We start from the raw sequence: 9,513 nt of genomic DNA on the forward strand, positions 1-9,513 counted from the left end.
TTAAAATACTGTGATCAAGAGTATTTTAATAATATGGTGAATCACCATTTTACTATTTGTAAATGGAAAATGACTTCTGCATTGATTTAACCTCAACATCTCAAGTCCAGCTTCCACTGGTGAGACCTCAATAAAGGTTGACACCAGTCTGGGTAGTGGCCCTTCCCATAATGCATATAATTATACAGATCTGAAAGGATGTGTGCTTTGCATTATGGGATACTAAGGAAACTGATGTGAAGTCTGTCATTAGCCTCTATATACAAATGGTCCAGTCTTTATAACTGGGCCACTTGTATACACTGCTTGCTTACACTTGGATAAAGGATTAAACTAAGAATATATTTTTTGGGCATCTTTAATAGTACAACCCAGTGAAAAAGCTTTCAACATCTATCCCAAGTCCTATTATACCAGGATGTTCCGCAAAAAGAATACTGTCTTCTCTGAGGAAACCAACTCATATGATTACAAAAATAGATTAAGATACCATTTCCTTACTCTAAATTAGCAGTTTCAAGATATATGCAATTTCTAAAACCAAGTCAATATTGTGTAGCATGTGAACCCCATTTCACATGCTGCAGAATTGTCTATGTTCGCCAAAAGATAGCATTTCTTTAGAAATACATCCCTGAGTTATACATTTAAAAACAATACTGTAAGTGTTCAGATGGTTTTTTTTTAAATGTTCTCTAGTATGTCTATCTTCCTGACAAAGCTATTAGTATATAGTGAAACATATGGAATAAATCTGTGAGTACAACCTGCTGTAATTTCTTACAAAACAAAATTTCTTAAATAAATATATATATATATATATATATATATATATATATATATGACTTTGAATAAATATTTACTTTCAGATACCATCTTTGTTTAATTATTAAGAATTTTATAAAATAATGAATATTTATTCCTTAGATTAAAAGAAATTTGAGAAAAATGATGCAATACTGGACTAACTCTCACATGGTGTTGCAGTTGTATTAGGGCACCCCAAAAGTTAAGAATCTCAACAAACGAAATTAAATAGAGGACTATTTCCACCAGGATGAGTTATTTTATTATAAATAGGCAAAATAGCCATAAAAATTAATTTTTTTTTAATGTTTAGTTTTTATAGTGAAGGATTTCTGGATTATCCAACTGAGTAAATGCCATCCAATTTCCTCTTGGATGGTATTCACATAAATATATATTTGGTTCATAAAAAATTGACTCGCCATCCAGGCAAAAAAAAAGGATTTTTCCAAAATTATTATTATTATGTTACACCTCCAGGAAGTCCAAAGACTCATCGAGGAAGAGTGTGCCAACAGCATCGAACGATTTTTCCCTTCCAACTACTAACCATGCTCAAACTTGCTTAACTTTTTACATGAGCCATTAGTAGAAGAGGCTCTACCAATCGATCAACCTTTGCTGGCTAATCAATTAAGTAAACTTAGAAATACATTACAGCAAGTTATTCAAATGCAAATACCATTCCACAAGGATTGATTTGTAAGCTTATATTATCATTTATTAATATAATCCATTTCCTCTTGCAGTGACTCTGCATCAGGCCATACCTTATAACCATTTTTTCTCTTTACTTCAAGAAAAAATTACTATGCTATATCCCCCTTCAGATTATTCAAAATATCGATATATTCATAATATTTCTATTTCCATTTTCTCCTTGCATATTAGTCTCAATGACCTATCATGGTCAAGTCAAGATATCATTAAAACTAATTAATGTGCTGATGCACAGTGAATTATGGCTGTAGTGAAGCATATAGGTCAGTTCGTTATTTTGTAAGACGAAACATCTAAGCTCTCCAGCAGAAGGGAAACCCTGCCTCATCTACCTGAGACCATTTAACTCATCTTCAACTGAAAAATCCTAATAAAGATTCTGTGTTCTAGGCAAGACTTGAAGACAGGAGTTTTCAACCAAAGGACCGTGTCAAAACCAACTGATTTTTACAGAGGTGGACACATGCACAAAGTAGATTTTCAACCGCTTAATGTAATCCAGTTCCTCCTGCAACAATCTATATTGGAACTTTCCTTATTTCCTTTTCTTTCTCATTTACTCCAACAAAATTTGGATGTCTCCCTTTCAGATCATGCTTCCAATTTATGTGTATACTCACATACACATTAATCAAAGAAATCCTGACTGAAATCACAGGTCCATCGAGGTAATCAAGGTAAAAGGAATTCCTCAATCGATGCATCACAATTCACTTTTCATTACCAGAGAAATAATACACAGTTATACAAGAAAATATTTAATGTGTATACTGCAGGTGATTACAAATCATCTCATCAATAGGATACTAGTACAGTAAACCCTTGCCGAATGCGGGGGTTACGTCATTAATACATTGCCCGCACGGCAAAATCGCGTTCCACAAAGTTAACTTTCTATGGAAAAAAATGTGTTAGGTATAATTCAAATTAAGAAATTAAGAAAGTATGTATGTATAATTTAAACTAACCTAAATTAAAAGGGAAAAATGAAATAAATGTTAATTGAAAGGATTTTTATTACTGTTTAATAAGTAGGTACATGATACAATTATTTTTTTAAAAAGCTAGTGATTTTTGCTTGGGACAATGACTGATGCAACTCTTAAATAGTTTCGCGGTAAGGAACGCAGTTTTTCAATGCCTTTCATAAAGTGTCCTCTTCTTTCTTCATTTGGGTCAATCTCCATTGCAAAATCACAGTTCCTGTGCCTTTTTTACCAATTCGTTTAACTTCTTGTAAGTTAAAAGTGCTTTATCTTCTTCACAATTGCTGCTTTCATGTTGGCTGGTGTTACAAGATCATCCAATTCTTCATTCGTCATTTCTCGATCGTCATTCTCGATTAATTCTTTGACTTCTCCTTCTTCCATATCTGAAAATCCTTCGCTGCCAATTGCTTTTGCAATTTGCACGATTTCTTTGGCTTCATTTTCAATCGATGGAAATCCTTTAAAATTGTTGACAACTTCTGGTGAGCGCTGATGCCAGCAAGCATTCAATGTTGATGAATTCACTTGTTCCCATGCAAGTTTAATCATTTCTATGCAGTGGCTTATGTTGAATCGCTTCCAAAATGCCATTAGCGTATCCTGCTTTCCTTCGTCTAGTGCTTTATTTGCAGAGGTGTAAACATGCCTGACATAATAGGCTTGAATGTTTTTATGATCCCTTGATTCATTGGTTGGATTAAGGAAGTGGTGTTAGGTGGGAGGAATAAAACCTCTACATTTGGATGCAATGTTGTGTGGGCTTCAGCATCGTGTCCTGGAGCATTATCGAGAATTAGGAGAACTTTAAAGCACGTTTTGCTGTTCTAAGTAATGTTTGACTTCTTTATAGAATGAATTTTCAAACCAGTTATTAAAGAGGGCTTTTGTTACCGAAGATTTTCTATTCCACTTCCACACAACGGGCAATTGCTCAAAATTTTTTCCCTGCAATGCGCGAGACGTTTTTAGATCGATAAATGAGCAGAGGCTTGCACTTGAAGTCACCTGATGCATTTCCACAAAAAAGCAAAGTGAGTCTATCCTTAAAAGCTTTAAAACCTGGGGCAACCTTTTGTGTCTTTGTGATGTAGGTTCATTGTCCCATTCGCTTATAAAATAGGCCCGTCTCATCCGCATTAAAAACTTGCTTGCTGTGGAACGTAACCCCTTTCTTCAATGAATTTCAAAAATTGGGGTTTGAATTTCTCTGCTGCTTCTTTATCTACAGAGCCAGCTTCTCCCAGAAGCTTTACATTGTACAAATTAAAACAACGCTTAAAGTTTTCAAGCCAACCTTTGCTTGCTTGAAAGTCAATTTTCTCTGACGATTGGTCATCTTTATTTAAAACGAAAGAAAAGAAATCTAAAGCTTTGTTTCGAATAGCAACAACATCCACAACTGAGCCTTTTTCGTTTACTTGATTGTCAATCCAAGCTATTAACATTTTTTCCATCTTTTCCAACTGCAAAATTCTTCTTGAAACTTGAGCAACCTTTGCGGAAATATCGTCTGAAGCTTTGACACTAGACCTAATCTTTTCTTCATTCTCCTGTATTGTTCTTATGCTTGATTCGTTTATAGCTAGTTCTCTTGCAAGCACGTGTACCATTTTTCAACTTATCTCAAATTTCAATTTTCTGAGATAATGTCAAAACTTTGCATCTTTTTGCTGCTTTATCATCTTCATTCTTCCTCTTAGATGTCATATTGAATTTTTGAAATTAAAAGAAATACAAATGCAAAAGGAGAAGAGGATAAACACTGATAAATACGTGATTATAGCTCTGCTAACGTGAGTGAAATGATCGCAACTCGGCCTGGGTCACTCAGCTAGCGGGCAGCGCCAAGCAGGTTTGCCGGTCGACGCTCTGTAGCGTACCGCGTATGAATGAAATTCTAGCGTTGGACAAATTAAATGGAAACAATTAAGATAACGCGTAGGTGCAAAATCGCTTTCTGCAAATCCGCGCTCGGCAAGGGTTTACTGTATATCGATGTTGATCTGGTTCCAACATGCGGCCAAAAAGCACTCTGACGGCAGGTGGAAGGGTCAAACAGCTGATTTTAATTAAGTATATACATATCTAAGTTATTAAGAACTTAAACCGCATATCCATAGGAAATGCTATAAGTTACAAGATAAAATTATAGTCCTCTTCATATATATATAAATATATACACACACATTTTCAACTTATCGGCAATCTTGCACAAATAGCATAACGTTAGTTGTCAACCGGCATTCATGTGGATATATTCTAATTCCAGTGTTTCACATTGAATAACCAATTTTATTTCTCTAATACTGCGTGAATTACAAAATTAAACCTCTCTCAAAAATTGCATGTACATGATAACAATTTAAATTTATAAAACTGTTTACCTCCAACTCCTTAGCCCCTTCTGCCATTTTAATCTTCGACACAATGTCAACGCACCCTATCCCCAAAAAAGGGTATTAAAAAAATAATAAAATAAAATAGTATGACCCGAATGATTTGGGAAGAGCTGCGACATCTGCAAAAATTCCGTCTGATGAGGAGCGGAGAAAATTAACAATCAGAATCAAATATATAATAACATCAGGATAAGTGCCTATTAGTTTAGGTGAAATTGATGTTTTTTTTTTTCACTTTCTTTTATACATTAGAGTAAGCTGATACAAACAGCATCTATATGCTGATGTGGTCAAGAAGCATTTGATTCCGAAATATGTAATGTTAACAAACAGAGTTTCCCAATTCATGTTTGATTTGGGTAACTTATCGAAAGTTACAGACTGCATTTATGTATATCTCACTCTAAGATTACTTGACAGTCAAAATATTTGAGTTTCAAATATCACAGGAAATTGCGATATATAAAACTGGAAAAAAAAAAAAGAAAAACTGTTATTATGAGTATTTGTTTCTAAGCATTTCCTTAGAAACAAATGTATGCAGTTATTAGAAAGAGGAATAAATGTTGCTTGTATTACATATTGTTCATTTTAGAACTAACGCAAAAGAGATCAATGGTGGAAGAGTTTAACGTGTGAGATGTTGTTCGCTGCACTGTGCATGAGAACTATTCGTTGCTCAGGGTAAAGGTTTTGTGCAAGAAAAGTGGAAAGTAACTGCAAAGCAAGTTCGAAACGTAGGAGGGAATACCAAATATGATACTGTGGGGTTGAACAACAAAATGTGAAGAAAACGCTACTGAAAATATTGACCAAACCCTTGCTGAAAGGGCTTGGTCAATATTTTGGTCAATATATATATATATATATATATATATATATATATATATATATATATATATATATATATATATATATATATATATATATATATATATATATATATATACGAGGGCTGTTCAATAAGTAATAAGACTAATTTTACTGTCGCGAAGCCACTCATCACAATATTAACTGTGGAATAACGAAATGTTGCTGTCTGTATTAACAAAAGAGGTTGATAGATGGCGTATACGGGCTGATGTGCAAGAGTGTCACTTGACTAAACGCAAGCTTGTTTCGGCGCGCCTACTCGCGACCAGTCGTCGAAATGGAAGCGTCCTTGGAACAGTGTTATGCGATTAAATTTTGTGTGCGTTTGAAAAAATCGGCATCGGACACTTTTAACATGATACTCGAAGCTTTCCACGATGAAGCAATGTCGAAGGCAAGTGTTTTTCGCTGGCATGAAACTTTTAAGGAAGGAAGGCAAAATGTGGAAGATCTTGAACATGAGGGAAGACCTTCAATGCCCATCACAGAGACAATGATCAACACAGCACCGATTATCATCAAGGAGTATCGCAGAATTACAGTACGCTAGCTGCATGTTGTCCTGAATATATCTGTAAGAAATGTTCACTCAATCATGGCTGAACATTTGGGACTGAAACTTGTTTGTGCTCGATGGATTCCCAAATTCTTGACACCGGAGCAATGCAGCATCGAGTGGATGTGTTCACAGAATGGAAAGAAAGACTGGAACAAGAAGGCGACAACTTCTTAAAACGCATCGTTACAGTAGATGAAGCTTGGTTGTATCACAATGACCCTACAATGAAACAACAAAGCAGTGAATGGAAGCATACGTCTTCGTTTAACCCCAAGAAAGCAAAAACTACAAAATCGGCTGGTAAAGTTATGACCATAATGTTTTTTGACTACGAAGGTATTGTTTACCAACACACTGTAGAACCCGGGAATGCTGTAAACGGCTCATACTATGGATGTTTTACGGATAATGGTACAGCACGTCAAAAGGAAGCGTCCATTGCTGGAGAATGGCTTCTTATTGCACCACGATAATGCAAGGCACATATTGTTGGTGGTGTAGTGGACGTTTTGCAGAAGAACAACATAGATATCCTACCACACCCTCCATACAGTCCTGATCTAGCACCATGCGATTTCTGGCTGTTTCCTCAGCTCAACAAACCACTAAGAGGCCGCCATTTCGAAAGCAACAAAGCATGTGTAAAAGTTGTGGTGGCGGTTTTGAAAGAACCCTCAAGAAACGGACTTTCACATGTGTTTAAGAAGTGGACGTAACGTTGGGACAAATGCATTGCGTCTCACGGTAGTTACTTCGAAAAAGACCATGTAAATGATGACGATTAAAGGCAATCTGTTTTCTGTATAAATATAGTCGTAACTTATTGAACAGCCAATATATATATATATATATATATATAGAGAGAGAGAGAGAGAGAGAGAGAGAGAGAGAATTTACATAGTCCTTCACCGGAAAGCGTAGCCAGCCTGGTGAAAATATCCAGCCTAGAGGCTGTGGGTTCGAATCCTACCTAGGCATGGGTGCTTGTGATTGTCTTCCACCTTCATACATTTATTCATCCAAGTATAAACACTCTCCCAAAATGGACTGGGTCACAATGGGAGAAGTAGACCCAACTGTTCTGCAACGGGAGAGGCCTTCACCCTGTCGTGGAGGCCTCTCCCGTCATCATCACAGGAAATTGTAAGGTAGAAGTGGTGGAACAACAAGAAGTGTAGGTAATATGGCAGAGGAGTGAAACGAATGCGAGGATCAATGGAAAAGGCAAACTTTATTATTATTATTATTTTATGAAAAAATTAAAAAATATAAACATAGATGTATGGAACACGTTCAAAGAATGAAAACGGAAAGATTACCAAAACAAGCCTTAAAGTACAAGCCATTAGGAAAAAGAAAACCAGGACGTCCTCTTAAACGATTCAGCGATGACTTCTAAGGCCGGAACAGGTTATACTAGGCCTAAATCCTTGATACGTATGATGATGATGATGATGATGATGATGATTAACACAATTAAAACACAGTCAAAACAAGATATCATTCAAACAAACGTTTGACTGGTAATATAGAGCAATTCAGATTCTACACAAGAATATAAAACTAGTCTGTCAGGTAGTGGCATAAAATATAGACTGTCCCAAATAATCCGTTTTTCGCAGATCATACAGACTAATCGGCCTTTCAGAAAACATGCAATTTACAGACAAAACTACTAGCTTTGGTGGTGGTGGTGGCACTAGATGGCGTTGACGTATATGATTGGTAATAGAGGCTCGGTGTAGGGGTGGAGACGGAGAGTTGTACAGTAGGTGTCCTCCTGCGACGAGTCTTTAGACTCCTTGGAGGTGTCACAAATAATTATAATAATAAATATGTAGCCACCAGTGGCGACCGGTGAAAACTTTAAGTGGGGATGCTGCATATACAAAATAAAAAAATGATTTTTTTCCTAATCAATAACCAGTAAATCAGTATTGTTATTATTTATAAACACAAACAAAATTTAATTTTTTCATTTTTTTCCCTTGGTGGTTACTACAGTGTCGCAGTGCTTATGTACGAGCCGCCACTGGTAGCCACTTTATTAATGTTTACTTCTTGTAAAGAGTTGGATGCTTTTTTGAAATTGTACCGAGTACACCGATAACTATTGAGTGGACTTTGGTGTGTTTAAGCCAAAACAGGCGAACTTCGATTGCGAGATCTCGATATTATTATTATTATTATTATTATTACTATTATTTTCGTAACACCTCCAAAAAGTCCGAAGACTCAATGTTGGATGCTGCCACGTTCTGCTGTTCAGTTTCACATTGTCCAAGGTCTCACTTGGATATATTTTTTTTATCAATGCTGACCAAACTTGGTATAGAATTAGGCCCTGGTGTTTGTTACACTGCGTTGAAAGTCTAAGCATGTTTGCAGTTTCCTTAAATTTCCTTATGTAACAATTTTTTTCAATATAAGACATGTTTGTTTTTTGCCTGAGTACATTATAGCAGGTGGAAGTTGTATGGTATGCCAGGCCTGATTTGTGTTCTCTTCTTTTTTTTACGTCTTTTTGGTGTTTTCATGCGAATTTCACCTGATCTTCCCGTCTGGCCTACAGAGAAGATGCCACAGGAACAATGAATTTTATATACACCTGGTTATTTTAAAGAATGATGTGGAGGTTTTGGGGATGTAGAAAACTTGAAATTTTTTTGCTATGTAGGCCAGACGAAAGATCAGGGGAAATTCGCATGGACGAACACCAAAAAGACGTACAAAAAAGAAGAGAACAAAAATCAGGCCTAGCATACCATACACTTCCACCGGCCATAATGTACTCTGCTAAAATTGTTACATTAGGAAATTTAAGGAAGCTGCAAACATACTTAGACTTCCAAAGCAGTGTAACAAAAACCAGGGCCTAATTCTACACCAAGTTTGGTCAGCATTGATAAAAAATATATACCCAAGTGAGACCTCGGACAATGTGAACCTGAACAACAGAACGTGGCATCATCCAGCAGTGTTCAAACTTAGCATTGCACTGAATCTACATTCGGATATTCAATTTAATAACAGTTAGACGGCCACAACTGTATATAATGAATTATATTGAGTAATTTCTCATTTCTTGTGTTTAAACTTTTCGTTAGCTTTGATCCCTGAAGATGTAAGTCAAACGACTTACGAAACTTGTCGGGTTTGTTTTTTT

General features: G+C 35.9%; 1 protein-coding gene across 1 annotated transcript in view; it reads right to left on the minus strand.

The window, feature by feature from the left end:
• Nucleotides 1-4,923, minus strand: part of LOC150110470 (eukaryotic translation initiation factor 4E-like) — a 179,496-nt gene extending 174,573 nt beyond the window's left edge. Inside the window, exon 1 of the mRNA XM_090393999.1 lies at nt 4,901-4,923. The gene's annotated coding sequence lies outside the window, so the exon portion shown is untranslated. The remainder of the gene's footprint in view (nt 1-4,900) is intronic.
• Between the last annotated feature and the right edge of the window lie 4,590 nt (nt 4,924-9,513).

This window comes from Typopeltis vanoorti, chromosome 1, assembly GCF_054136105.1.
Source record: "Typopeltis vanoorti isolate ZY-2024b chromosome 1, IOZ_Tvanoo_1.0, whole genome shotgun sequence".
NCBI lineage: Eukaryota > Metazoa > Arthropoda > Arachnida > Uropygi > Thelyphonidae > Typopeltis > Typopeltis vanoorti.